We start from the raw sequence: 15,005 nt of genomic DNA, 5'->3' as shown, positions 1-15,005 counted from the left end.
CTTACTCCAAATATCACCTTGTTGCACAATTGGAAAAAAGAGAGCGAGTTAAAACGCCACAAAAGATCCTACACAGCATTTGATGAAAATTGCGATCCCAAATTATACGATTGGAACAAACCTAAAAAGATAGCGGTCTCTATATTCCTACCATGGGTAGCTGCAGCTAAGGCCCTGGGTGACATAAATCACCTTGGGTGCTGGCTCAGTAAGCAAGCTAACGCTACTTCTGCTGCCCTGAGCGATCTCTTAAAGGAAGAAGAAACCACAAGACACGCCTCACTCCAAAATCGAGCAGCGATTGACTTCCTGCTGCTTGCCCACGGACATGGCTGCGAGGACTTCGAAGGGATGTGCTGCTTCAATCTCTCTTCACGCTCGGAATCCATCCACGCCAACATCCAGAAACTGAAGGGACTTGTGAAGGACTTAAAAGTAGAACAGACCCCAGACTGGGTCAATGACCTCTTCGGTCAATGGGGATTAACGGGATGGGCTGCATCTTTGGTTAAGGGAATGTTGTGGATTTTTCTTGTAATTGTCATCGTGTTACTTATGTTCTCATGCCTTGTCCACTGTTTTAAAAGAACCATAGGGAACGCCTTTTTTCTAAATACAGAAAGTGGAGTTGTAGCAGGCACAGGGCCTGCAAGGCCTTGGAGAACAGAAGCCTGAGCTAGGAAATACCAAAGTCAGCATGACTAAGGGTTTAGAAGACCCCTCTTCCGCCTTTCGGACCCTGTTATCTCTCTGTAGATCCATAGGCCACTTTTTCCCCTGACCCTTACTATTGGACAGTTTTCAATCCCCCTATAAGGTATAAAAACCCCTAGCTCTGCCCGGTTCGGCAGAGGAGAGCTGTCCCTGGAACCTTCGCGGGGACCCCAATAAAGAACCCTGCGGAACCCATACAGCGCTGCTCCTCTCTCTCTGCGTCTGCTGCGGCTATACCCAGGGTGACGGCCCCAGGCATGCTGAAAGAGCTGAAATCACTAAAGAGCTGAGCTGCAAATCACTATAGCTGCCTGGGCTGCCTGAACCCCCGCTGGGCGATCCTGGACCCTCCGTGAGCTATCCTGGACAACCGGCCTCCCCGCTGGGCTTCTGCCCCTGGGGGCCATAGAAATGGACTAAATTTCAATGAGAAAATAGAATTTCTGACTTAATAGGCCTGCAGACTATTATGACAAGAGAATGCTTAAAGATTGTTACTGGTTGATTATCCAGCTGAATGACCTCTTGTTATAAGAGTACTCAAAACATTTAATGTAAGTTGGAAGTTCAAGCCATAAAATCCCAATTAATGTAACATTTGAACAATGACATATTTTAGTCCATATTTAATTTGTCTAATATAATTTTTATAATATGCTCGTTAGGGTGGTTTATAAACAAATTTCATTGTCATTTCGCTATTCTTTTGAAAAAATCTTTTTTCCTTCTAAGATCTCACATGTTTTTATACTGAACATGTAGCAACCCATCTCTACTTTTCTCTGTATAACCTTGTGACATTCCTGTAGTCCTCTGGAGTTACCCATCACTTCTTCCAAAGAATATAAGCTGTCCTTTCTTCCCCCAGGTTCCAGCCAAAGCTCTCTGTTCTGCCGGACTGACCTTCCTGACTGGCTTGTCTTTCTGCATGTGGGAAAGGCCTGATCCTGTGCCTATAAGATTTCCCTCTTGAAAGGGGCCCAGCCTTCCTGGACTCCTTTGCCCATCAGGAATACCTCCCAAAGGATTCTGTCAACCAGTGTCCTAAATAGTCCAAAGTCTGTTCCCTGGCAGTCCAAGGCTGCTGGGCCCCTTCTCCAAAGATCAAAAGCTGTATCATTCCATGTCCATCAGGTTCTCAAACCACCACATGTCCCTCCAGCCCTTTTCTGCTGACAAACCGCAGGTCCAGTGGGCACCTTGCCTGGTTGGTTCCCTCACCAGCTGTGTCAGGCAGTTCTCTTCCACATGCGCCAGAAACCTTCTAGACTCTTTCCTTTCTGCCATATTGTATTTCCAGCAGACACCTGGTAAGTTGAAATTTCCCATGAGATCAAGGCCTAGAGGTTCCAGCTGCTTATAGAAAATTTCATCTTCTTCTTTGTCCTGTCTAGGTGGTCTGTAACAGACTCCTGCCATGTTATTTATACCAGAGTATTTTTTTAGAATTTCATAATATTTTAAACCTCAGGGAAAGCTGCACACACACACACCCCTAAATATTGCTGGTTGTAATTTGAATGCTAGAAGGGGTGAGGATCACAGAAACAATACTCCCAAATGAAGGTTAGGCACAAAGACTGTTAATCTTAAGACTATGGCTTAATAAACCATAAAGATTTTGCTAAATGTGATTTGTTAGAATATTTTGCATGTTCTGAATTACAATTCAAAGACATATTTTAGATCACAATTGCTTAGAAACTATAACAATGAAGTAACAGCTAATAAATTATAAGATTTTCCCAACAAATTATTGTTTTTTCAATTTTTAGAATGAAATAGAATGTGCTTTATATGATTTATATGTGCTTATTTATTCTTTTTTTCATAAAATAGAATATGCTCAAATAAGACTACACTTCTTACAGCAAATACACAGTGCTAAAGGGGAAAAAATAGCAGTACAGGAAAAAATGCACATGGGAAATAAAGTGGTTCATTATTTCAATTTATCTTCCCTAAGTTCCATGTGTTACACAGGACGTCATAAAAGTGCGCTAAGGAATTCTTGGTAGGAATTTAAAAAGCAATTGTCAATAGCACGTCTGCAGCTTTCTAACATGATCATGGATGAACTTCAAAATTTGCAAGGCTGAGAGACACACTGCACAGAAACAGAAAACAGCAGTTTCAATGGCTGAGTTAGCATTTTTTTCATCATTATTATTTTAAGAGTTGTAAATTCCAGCTCCTGTTTCTAACATTCATCTTCTTGTGCATTTAGCAGCTCACAAAGGCTGAGAGATACATGAGAAATAATTGTTATACATTTGTTTGTTAGCGGTGTTCCAAGTCATGATAAGTGACATTTTATCATTTAGAAAGAATTTGGTATGTAGCTTTTCACACAGGCTCAGAGTAGATATGGGTACCATTGGCACTTGGAGATAAGGTGGTGCAGCAAGAAAACGAAGCTCTTTATATGCTGTTAATTGTTTCCATCTCAAAAATAGCAAAACTAGGGAAACATTCTTATGGGGAGACATCCAGTCTTTCCACCTTACAGCCATATTCTAAGGCTTCTGGGTTTTTTGGGGGTTTTTTTTGTTTTTTTTTTTTGTTTTTTTTAACTCAGATCAAAAGAGCTTATTGTATTACTTATTCAATATACATTTTAATTTCTTAATGGAAAATACATATATTTATATTAAATTATTAATATAATATAATGATTAGACAAAGGTTTTCCTTGTTTATACATTTTTAAGTATAATTTTTTGTGTCTGGGGTACAACGTTTTAATATGAAAGTAAATATTAAGAGACAATCTTAAAGAAAAATGTGTTTTGGAGGTAGAGTGTTTAAAAAACCCAAGGTGGACAGTATAAAATTCTCATATGCCACAGCTCAGAAGTGTCAATCAGACCTGGGGCCAGACTCTGTCGGCTCTGAGGTACAAAGAGTTTCCTTCAGCACACAGGATCCAAATACTAGGTTAGAATTGCATTCATAATGGAACTTACAGTAACACTATACTGTCTTTTTACAGAAAGCTCTTTATAATCACAGGTAACTATCATGAAAAATGTCAACTTAGGGTAACTCAGGTGAGATTTCTTTCATTACTTTTTCTTCATTTTTAACTCTGCTCCCACACACTGTAAGACTTGCTTTAAGGATTTTGAAAAATGAGTGAAAATAAAGAGATGCTCTATACAGATAGAGTGCTGCTTTGGTTAGTTAAACTCAATTCATAAATTTAAAGCTATTGTTTTACGTATAAATAATATTAAAAAGCCATATTTAGGGTTAGAGATTAATTGTATTAGATGTGTTGTGGAATCAAGATAAATTCTTTACGTGTTTATTATCTTATATGAAATAATTCACTGAGAAAAAGTATGAAAGAGATAGTGAGCCAAGGGGAAAACATGCAGGCAGGCCTGTTAAAAGGCACAACCTAATAGAGGCAGTTTGTCTAATATTTGTTTACTTTTCTAAACAGGTAGTACTGACTAAATGAAAATGCTACTCACTCTATTAGTGGTAAGGATCTTAGTGTTTCAGATCTCAGGAAAAAGCGGGGCTGAAGAGCTTCCATTTTCAGTTCCATGGATGTGTAAACTGTGTAAAAATAATATAAGAGAACTAGATGCATGAGATTCCTGAGAGGCCTCATTTAAAATATTCCACTCCAACTATTTATCTGCCTCTGAAAAATTGGAAATACTCAATTCTAAAATTCTTCAAGAGGAGACAATAAAAATATTTTGTACTCTACTTTACGTATACATACTTTGCATACTTTTGCATTTAAATATGCTATCTCTGAAAAAAGAAAATTTGCCCCTTTCCTCTTGTTGAACGTACATTGGTCGAGGTTTATCTTTTGTATTGTCACCAAGAGTATGATAGGTCCTAGATACAAGTGTTTTACATTCTTTGACTGCTGAAATTGGAAAAAATGTTGATATAGAAAATAGATCATGTTTCAATTAAAGAGTTTCTTTCCTCCTGTAGCAAGATGCTCTGCCAAAGTGGGGGTAAAACATTTCCAACTTTACCTCATTTGCCAAAGTTACCAATCATTGGTGAAGAGGGGATGTATTGCTCTTGGCGTTGAAGAATACAAAACTGTTAATCCCATGGCAGATAGTTATATAAATTCAAATAATTCAGATTGGTTCCTGCTTTAGCAAGATCCTTTCCATAGGGAAAACTTCACCTCTTCACTCATTAAGTGATTCTTATGGTACACTCTGGGAAAACAGCCCAAATACTGTGTTCATGGGGGAGGATTGTCCAAAAGCCCTCAACTACACCTGCTCAATTCTAGTGGCTTAGTTATATACAGTGAGGGGGAAAGAAGGACAGGTGAACCTTTAACATCTGCTTCCCTATGATTCATTTGAGGCAGGAATCCAGAAGGTGATACCAACCTAACAACAGCAAATTGGCTTTAAACATGGGAGGTACTCTCTTGGGGTCATATGACCAACAGGGCCAGCTGAAAAGAATATGTAATTCAAATAACTCTGGGTGTTCTGAGATACATCTACAGGTGCTCCCCACATCCATGGTGTTGGGCATAGAGTGGAGGCCTTGACTAGGGGGAGTGTGTTTCTGTGTGGATCGTGTGTGTAAACATCTGTGCGTGTGGAAAATTAGAAACTTCAGCTTCACCATGCTTGGAAAGGACTTCTCAGTCAGTGGGGTGGATCTGTTCTTGTGCCTGTCTTGTTCCTAAATTGCCATCTGACAAAGTTTGAAGTGTAACACATTTAGAAAATGAGATGACAATGTGAGAAGACATAATTATACCAATTTACTGGTGAGAGTATAAACAAAATTAAAAATTAAAGTAAGTATGAAAATAACAGCAATACTATTGTAATAGAAAAGATTTTGACATTCTGTATTCTGATACTTGGACAAGATAATTTAATATTAATTTTTGTTTGAAGACTAAAAAACACTGGAATAAAATTTTTATTATAGCAAAGATGTAAGTAGAAGTTTTAAATGAAAAAAAGGCAATTAACTCACACTTCAATTAAGTTAGAGAAACATTAATTAGTTTTAGCTTGGCTGAATATATCACAGAATTAATGCCATTTTTTCTGCTCTTAAAATTACCATTAAGTCAGAGAAAAACAGCATTTGCCTTCAACTGGACTGTGCTTACAAGTTCCATAATATTGTGCAGTGCATCACAAACCAGATCTCTCATAAATGCAAAGAAATACATAGTGTTAATATGACATAATGTATAATCATAAAATACAAACTGCGCTGCAGAGAAAAGGTTTGTGACATCAGTAATTGTGATTAGAATAAACAATGTACAAAGTCTGACAAGACTAACAAATGTAGCTTAGAACACTGTGTACAAGAAAAAACATTTCAGTAAATGGAAGAGACACTAAATACCAAGGAAAAATAAACTTTGCATAAAGAGTTATGGCATTAATGAGGGCAGAAAAAGCATCATGTGTTTCCAAAGTCAAATGCATTTCTGCAAATCAGATGCTGGACTTAAACATCAATCAGCAGAGATTCGGCCACAACGCTATCATACGAAGGTTCTCTTCTAAAATTTCTTCTCATTTCCTAGCACTATATGAGACTGTCTTAAAGAAAGGAAAAGAGTGATATTTAAATACTCCAACATTAAGGGCTAGAACTCATGTTTTCCTATCCTTTGTGCCTGAAACATGTTCAGGATCTCTGTTGCTTTAATACTTTTGGTTTTATTTTTAAGTACTTCTTGCAAATTCCATTGGCATTAATTTACCTTTGAGGAGCTAGGCAAAAGTACCAAATTGTCTTTGAGATGCTGGTCCATTGCCTACTTTTTAGTTTCACTATGTAGGTTCTGAAAGCATATTCCAGCACTTCTCCAGCTGATGTAGCCTTAAAAAATTCATATTGTATGGGTACAAACAGGTGGGTGATACACTCAGGCTGGGGTTTTTTAATTGTCTTTCAGCAATCTTTCTCATGTTGGTCTAATTTCTACTTTCTGTCCATTCCTTTTTAGACAGTTTTGTAAAACTGTCACTGTTTCATATGACCCCAAATATCGCAATAGGCTGAATTCTTACCAGGAAAAGATCCCTGGAGAGAAAAAACCTTTTTACTTGTCAAAAATGAGTCAAATGCCAATTGCTCATCTTCTTTCTAAGATCCAGGAAATGCAGACATAATTAATTTCCCTCCTATGATCTTAAAAATTTTCTGAGTGTAAAAGGGAACAAAAAACCCAAAAGGTATCCAATGGAAAAATATGCCTATGGTTACAAAAATGATATTGTTTTAGTAAAATGGTAAAATGAAAATGCAGAAATTCAGAGACTTTAATATGTTCTCTATAACCGCTGAATAATTCATTAAACAGGATCGTATTAATCTATTTTTAAAAAAATATATAATTCATTTTATGGAAGACATTGTACTGTCTGAAAATAATGACACAATTATAAAAATTATAAACATTTAAAACAATTTAAATGTATTTTCACTGAATATTTATGTAGATGCAAAAAGATGATTCATAAGGAAAAAACTATTATGATGATGCTGAAAGAATTATGAAAAATTGTCTGTTTTTCTCAGTACATAATACAATAATAAGTAGAATAACAGAAGTAAGTGGGTTGTTTTGGAAAAAGAAATTTATGGAAAAATATAGGCACCAAGTATTTTTGTACACACATATTGAAAATACTGAGATACCTGAATGTCTTTGGTTTATCTAATATCAATCTTGCAGAATCCTAGTGCACATTCCTATTAAACTGACAGCAAAGTTATCAAATATGAATGTTCTTGTGACACAAATGAATATTTTCTAGTTTGCAGTGTATTCTCCTTGCTAAAAATAAGTGAAAATAAAAAAAGACAAATAATTGAGCCCCAGCCCCAAGCTGCTCTGCAATGAGAAATTTTAGGTATAATGTGGAAACACATTTGGCCACTTCAGCAGTGACTGACAGGATGTGTGTCTGAAAAAGAGCCACGAACAGCACAGATTACTGCTACTGCTGAAGACATTCAGGAAAGCCACCATGGGCTACCTGATGCTATGTAATTTTATTTTATTTTGGCACACAGAAGTTAGAAGATTTCCATGGGACCAAAAAAGAGAGCTGGTGGCTGACTGTGACTGACAGCACAAAACATTGAAACAATAATCCACTGAGATCATTTATGTAAGAAAGGGAACCCAAAGATATTCAGCCCCTGAGGCTTGTCTTGTAAGAGGCTATTATTATTTGTATTGATTTTAGTATGCAAGTTCCCTTTTTCCTTCTCTCTCCTGGCCCACAGTGCAAACTATAAATAATAAACTAAAGCAATCTTGCCACTACCTTTGCAGCACAGTAATTTGTGCACCTCCAGTTATAAACCCAGAAAAATCATGGGGAAAATGGGTGGGCTGAATGAAGCCCTACCTCCACAAAGAAAATTGTTTCCAGTATTTTAGCTGCCACCAAGGCCTACTTATACAATACTTACATAATACTACTTAAATGCAACATGAAAATGGCCTATTTTGTTGTTAGTTCTGTTTTGAATACTGATGCCTTGATTAGATACTTTCTGTGTCCTTTCATATGTCAGGCAATATATTACTAAATCCCAATATTTCCAAAGCTACTATGCGTCTTGGAAATCAAGACAATTACTTGCTCTCACTTTTCCAGGACACAGGAATTAGCATTAATACACATGACATTTCCACCCTATTTGTCTGCTTCTAATAGTATTGGAATAGAATTATAAGAATGATGGGAATTTTCATAGCTGAAATGCTGGCTTCTTTTGACTCCATTTGAACATTCCCATTAGCTTTAGGGATGATAGAATTTCTCTTAGACAGTATTAGGTATCTAATCCATGTGTATCTCACCTTCCTGTTTATTTCCCTGTCTTTTTCATTTCTGGTCTTAATGTGTAAAGTGATATGTCTACCACTACATAATTGAGAATTTCAGAGTTTTGGGTAGTGTATAATGTAATCAAAGGATAAGATCTTCCTAGTAAACATCTCTGCTGAAATACAGGATTTGTAACACAGGGCAAAGATTCAGCCTTTTGCAGTGGGTTTGACCGAAGTCAGAGCTAAGCAACCACCAGCGTCTCGCTCACGTTCCCCTTTTCATTGCTGGATGACACATTACAGAGCATGGAATAACTTCTTGGTCAATTTAGCTCAGCTCTTCCAGCTCTGTCCCCACCCAGCCTCTTCCCCAACACTAGCCTGCTCTTTGTGTGGGCAGGGTGAGAAACAGGTGGCCTTGATGCTGTGTGAGAATCAATATTAGCCCTGCAACAGCTAAGGCTTTGGGGTGTTATCAAGGCTGTTATAGTCACAAATTTAAAATTAAAAGTGCCATATGGACTGCTATGAAAAAAAAAGAACTACATCCCAGCCAGACCTAGTACACTTGGCAAGTATTAAACTTTTACTTATAATAAGCAAAATTCTAATAACTGTATTTATGTGAATCAAGCAGTAGCATTTTAACCAACACAATATCCAGTCCATCTCAACATAAAATTAAAGAACTTTGTGAATGAAAAGCCTGCACACAGTTTATTTCAGTAACCTTATGAGGAAGATCTCAAAGCTAATGGAAGTCTGTCTGAGAACAGAAATGGATTTAGTCTGTTTCTGTTTTGAGCAGGACAGAGTGTAGAGTGTCTTGATATGTCTTAGAAGCTGATCTTTCACTGACAGCAAGAGAAAAGAGACAGTGGATATACTAAACATTTCTATCCCCCATAAAAATGCAAGCATTGAATGTAAAATTTTTTGTTGTTGTGTTTGGGTTTTGTTTTTGTTTTTGGTTTGTTTTTTTTTTTTGGAGGGGGGGGAGGTTGTTGTTGTTGTGTCATTTTGTTTTGTTTAGGTTTTAGAGTGTGGCTTTTTCGTGGATTTTTGTTTGGTCAGAAAACTTAGGTTTTCTTAACAGCAAACTTTCTGCCTTTGCAGTCCGGTATGTACAGATGTGATCTGCTTTTTCATTTCAGTCAGGAACCTGTAATAACTAACATTCAGTATAAGCATGTGATAAATCCTGGAGATACTGCTGAAAGCATTCAGTAATTTCTGTGATACTAGTGTAGCATCTGTGTGACATTAGAGATGTGGAAATAAACTGAACAACCAAATAATCAGAAATGGTTTTGAAATGTGCCGGCTAGATGGATCTAGCTAGATGTCACACTAGGGATCAAATTCATCCTTTTCAGTGTCGGCTTGGTGATATTATCATTCAGGTGAAATATTAAAGTACCAAGATGTTGCCACAATAGGGACCTGACTGAAAATGAATATCTTATTCCTTTCTCAGTTCCAATTCATTGGTTCACATAGTCTCTCACTTTCCTGCTGTAGTTCAGCAAAAACTTGTAAAGTCTATAATCAAGACTAGTTTCACATTTATTTTCTATACAACCCCCACCTGATTGGATATGTTTTAATCACTTTTATTTTCACAAAACTGAGTAAGGCATTACTATAGAACAATAAGTCATTTCACTACAGGCTACCTCAGAATTTTTTTTTTACAAATCTTTAGGACTGTGGAAAAATAAAGATCTATTGAGCTACAAGGTAGTATCATAACTGGTTGCAGTGCCTTTGAAATGTGATGTAGGAAGATTTAATCATCCTGTGACACTAATGGAGTAAAGCATTCTGTCCACTAGAAAGTGATATAATATTTCATTGAGTTCCTAAGTGCCTGTTTATGGTTCTTTTGAAGATGCAGTATTGGTGATAGCATATTTCCATCTATTGCAGATGCTACAGAAATGAAAAAAGGTACTGCAAAGATGCAAAATGTGTCAGAGGCCGTAAGACAGATATAATTTCATGGGTGATGGATATTAACTTTCTAAAACAGTCCACAAACTGTGAAGAGTCAAGTACTCGTACTAATGTGAATGAAAATAAGTATGCATATATTCTATATTTTATTAGTCAAAACAGAAATTACAGTACATTTTTCTCTTTAAAATTTAATACCAATTATCAGTGTGTGCTGCTGATGTTTTGTTAGAATGGGAGCTGCCTGGGTCAAACTGTGCTCAAAATTATGGAAGTGGGCAAATATTTCTGTGTACCACAGTCAGGTATCTGAATAGGTCTGGACAGTAATGTCATTGCGAGGAGTAAAATGCAATGAATCTCTGCTATGTTTCACCAGTTTGTCACTCATCCACAATCAGCTCTAGAAAAGTTTCTTTGCAACAGTCTGCCTCCAAAATATTTAGCATCCAAATTGCAAGAAAACATCCTTTTATAAGTACTTTTTGAAAAATCTTCATTAGCAACTTTTAGGCAACTAACCTGCATTTGCTGTGCCCTGGTATCATTTGTTTTGCAGTAGCAGCAAAACCAACTTCAATAAGTAGTTGTTTCTGAAGCATGTATAGCAAACTAATGTTCAAGGAATATAGGATTTGAATGCTTATTTTCTGATAACCTGAAAACAAAAGAAAAGTACCTGGAAAAACAGATGAGTGGGGTGTTTGGACAAAAGCATGGTACATGTGACATCGCATAGTGCCAAAATTTTTGAAATTATTAACTTGGCTTGATAGAAAATTCCATGCCTAATGTCACAAGAATACATGTAGTACAGTAATTAAAAAAATAAATCAGCAAACAACCAACAGTTCTCCACTCCCCCTCTCAAAATAAAACCCAAAACAAAACAAAGACAAGAAACCAACCAGATAACCAGATCAAAATTTAAACGCTTAAATAGGACCTAAATAGCACTTAGAACAACTGACTGTTTTCTTGGAGATTGTTCAACATGCAGACTGGCTCTCTGAAGCCCTGTTTACTTTTTCTAATCCAGAGCAGTTGCTTTGTTTCAAGGTTGCAGAACTCACTGCAGGAGTCACTTTACAATGTTTGTACACTTGTCCAGAAGCTTAAAGTTTTATTTCTGGGCATACTGAGACATGCCTCACAGTCGCTTGAGATGAGCAGGTCAGCACAAGTATATCATGCCTAACAAAATATACATTCACACCTCTTTATGCCTAAGCTAACATTAACCGAATAGCTTAATCAATAGAAGACATTAATTGAATAACAGGAGAGTATTCATCCCAAAACTCTCTAATTCTACATAATTTAACCTGGAAAATAGATTACTCTTCTGTGAGGAGTGTAATTCCTTATCAGACAAAGAAGCAGCTCTAGCTATCATGTTTGGAAGTGATGAATGTTGTTTGGGGCCATACTATCCCCACAAACTTTTTGTGGTCATATTTTAAATTAAATATCTGATTTTGCTTTCTTTATTTTTGGAGGAAAATGCAAAGATTTTTACCACTAGATGAAGTCACCTAATTCCCAAAGAGGAGTGGGCTTTCACATGAACTTAGAGTGCTTCCTATTTACTGCCTTGGAATCATTGTTTTGGATTAATGAATTTTCTCATGGACACTTAAAGAAAATTATTAATGAATTTTCTGCTGTAGAGGCCAGTATACACTCCAGCACCCTTATGAATTAATTTCAGAGAGCTTGTAGCCCAATACGTACTAAGCAGAAGCAATGAAACATACTTTTTTCATCTGGTCTGGTCAATAACCCAGGGTTTAACCAAAAGACTCTCAGAAAAATAGCTCAGGCAAATAACTTTCTAAGTTACTAAAATAATTCTGTTAGTGGTTATTAATTTGGATATTGTCTGTGAAATACCGTGGCATTATAACAATTGTGTTCGTGAAGAACAGAGCTGCCAACTGAAAATGCAATGCAGGCTTTTGGCAATGAGTTCACAATAGAACATCAGAGGAGGGGAAGTATTTAAATTCTCTTTAACACCTAATACACCTGGAAGAAACTTGGCCATTTCATGGACATGCTACAACTGGAAGGGGACAAGACACAAAATCCATTCCATACCTTATTTGTCATGCAATGTTGATTTGGCTCTAGCTCAATGTCAAGGAGAAGGCACATGAAATAACTTTTATAGGTGTATATTCTCAGTAGAGAGGTGTTTCCAGATATATGGAAATAGAGTAGTGCTGTACTGCTCCTGTATTTTTGAAGTAGCTATGTGCTAGGTGACCCTCTTGATTACCTGGATTCCTGTTCCAGAGAGTATGTGCCATATTATGTATCTCATTCTGTTATTTCAGATGACAAAGTTAATTTGATTGTAAGTACCCCTGGGATTTATGGGGAAGTCAAAGCTCAATTTTTAAAAAGCTTAATATAGTTGCTGTAAAACTTAATTGTTCTGTCTGGGTCTTTTAATGGTAAATTCTAATTAATCTAGTGTGGAAAGGAAATGGAAGACTAATTTTTTCTAAAAAATTTCCTTCCTTGAGTTCCTGTATATATCTTTTTTCTAGAAATATTGTATTTCTAGAATACAACCTAATGAGGCGATATTCATTTAAAGCTTGGTCTGAGCATTCTTTGCAAGTGGTTAATGTAACAACAGATTTTATTCTTGTAACTATTTTATGTGCTCTGTAACATGGATAAGACTATTGATTTAGTCAATAAACACTTATTCATGTCTAAACCAACCCTAACTGAGTGTACATAAAATAAAGTGTAATACAATAATTATCTGATTGCCTATAAAAAGAACTAAACACATGAACTAAAGTTGCTGTCTTCCTGTGGGAAAGTACTATCTGCACAATTGTCTTTGTCTGAAGTGTCTGGCATTTGCTAAAGCTGGGAAAGCGTAAGGTATGGAAAATTAATTGGTCTGTTGTAGTGGTTCATTTGGGGTCTTAGATACTCCTGCAAACAAGCAAAATTGCTTCCTGTCTAGTGAGCATAATTTAACTACACAATAGCTGCATGAATTTCTCTCAGTCTCTGGACAGCATTCTGACTCTCAAACTCAGACAAACAAGTGCATCTGGGATGGAGTGCTCATTTTTCACCTGTATTGGCCATGGTGAATCAGCATGGAAATTACCTAATGAAATTAACATGATTGTTTTAAACTCATTTGGGAAATGTGGTCCATTCACCTCCCCTCTACTAAACTCATGGTCAGGCTTAAATGAGTTTTCAAGGGTGGGCAGCGTAGAACTAACTAGAATAAACTGCTATCTGGAATATTTTTAATCAGAAATACAGTGACGTGTTTATGCTGCTTGCAGAAATTCCAGATATGTAAGTTGTCTCAGAGATAACTGAGAACTCTACCCAAAAAAAAGAATTTTCACTTTTTTCCAGTCCCTGCTTTCTCTCAGAGGTAAAAAAGATGGAAAGATGAAATATGTAACCACTCTCAAAACTAGCTTTCTTTTCAATATGGGAGGTAGGGAACAAAAATATTTTCTCTGTATTTTCTCTGAAGTAAAAGGAATGAAGCCATGTTTTCCCATACAGACTTTAATCTCTGGTGCTGTACTGCAAATAACACTATTTGAAACAGTGTATAATAGAATATTATAGAATAATAGAATAATATTAGAATCCAGTAAGAGATCTATTATGCTAAAATCAAGGGTTTGGGCAAGCTGTTTCTCTGACTCTGAATGAGATTCAGTGTGGGTGCAGAGATGGATGATAGCAAGGTGGAGTGCTGTGTAGGGTTGACTGTTTTGAAGATTTGGATAGTAGGAAATTGGGGTCACTTTGGAAATCTGTGCAGTTTTAACAGCTTTTTGGGGTCAGTCCTGCTTTTGCTGCTGTCTTTGCTCATGCACTGAATGGCACCTATGCCCACCTCTGTGTGATCCCTTCTGCAGCAGCCTCCTCACTCTCCACAGGATTTGGCTGCCTGTGAAGACCCAGAATAGATAATATGTAGCTTCATAACCTTGGCTCAGACCTCCAAGGAAACTTCTGAGTTGAGAGGAACTCTGAGGAGTAGCGGTATGCAAGATAATAAAGGCAAAACTGTGAATAGAGTAGGATTGTTGGGAGTGGATGATTTGAAGCTCAAGTTTTCAAGCGGAAGAACATCAGCATGAAATGGTATAAAACCCTAGAGCAAAAAGCAGGGTCATTGAAAAAGGATCTGTTTCAGGGGCAGTGGAAACTGGCCCTTCCCCTCCAGTCTGGTGCCTGCCTGGCCAGTGGAGACTCTGGGTGTCTTATCATGCCAGAGTGCATATTAGTTCCTAGTCTAGGAGCTTGTTAAATCCTAGATATCTCTGTATGCATCAGCCAATAAATAACTGCATTATACTTTTAAACTATCTTGCTGGCAGATGCTCTTTGTGCAGGGTTACAAACACCTGAAAAATGACCAAGGGTGGAGGAGGGTAACACACCAAGGCAAAATATTCCTCCTCCTTTCAAAGAAGAGATTAGTGTACATGGCAAGAATGTTCTG

This window comes from Passer domesticus, chromosome 4 (assembly GCF_036417665.1).
Source record: "Passer domesticus isolate bPasDom1 chromosome 4, bPasDom1.hap1, whole genome shotgun sequence".
NCBI lineage: Eukaryota > Metazoa > Chordata > Aves > Passeriformes > Passeridae > Passer > Passer domesticus.
This window is presented reverse-complemented; position numbering follows the sequence as displayed.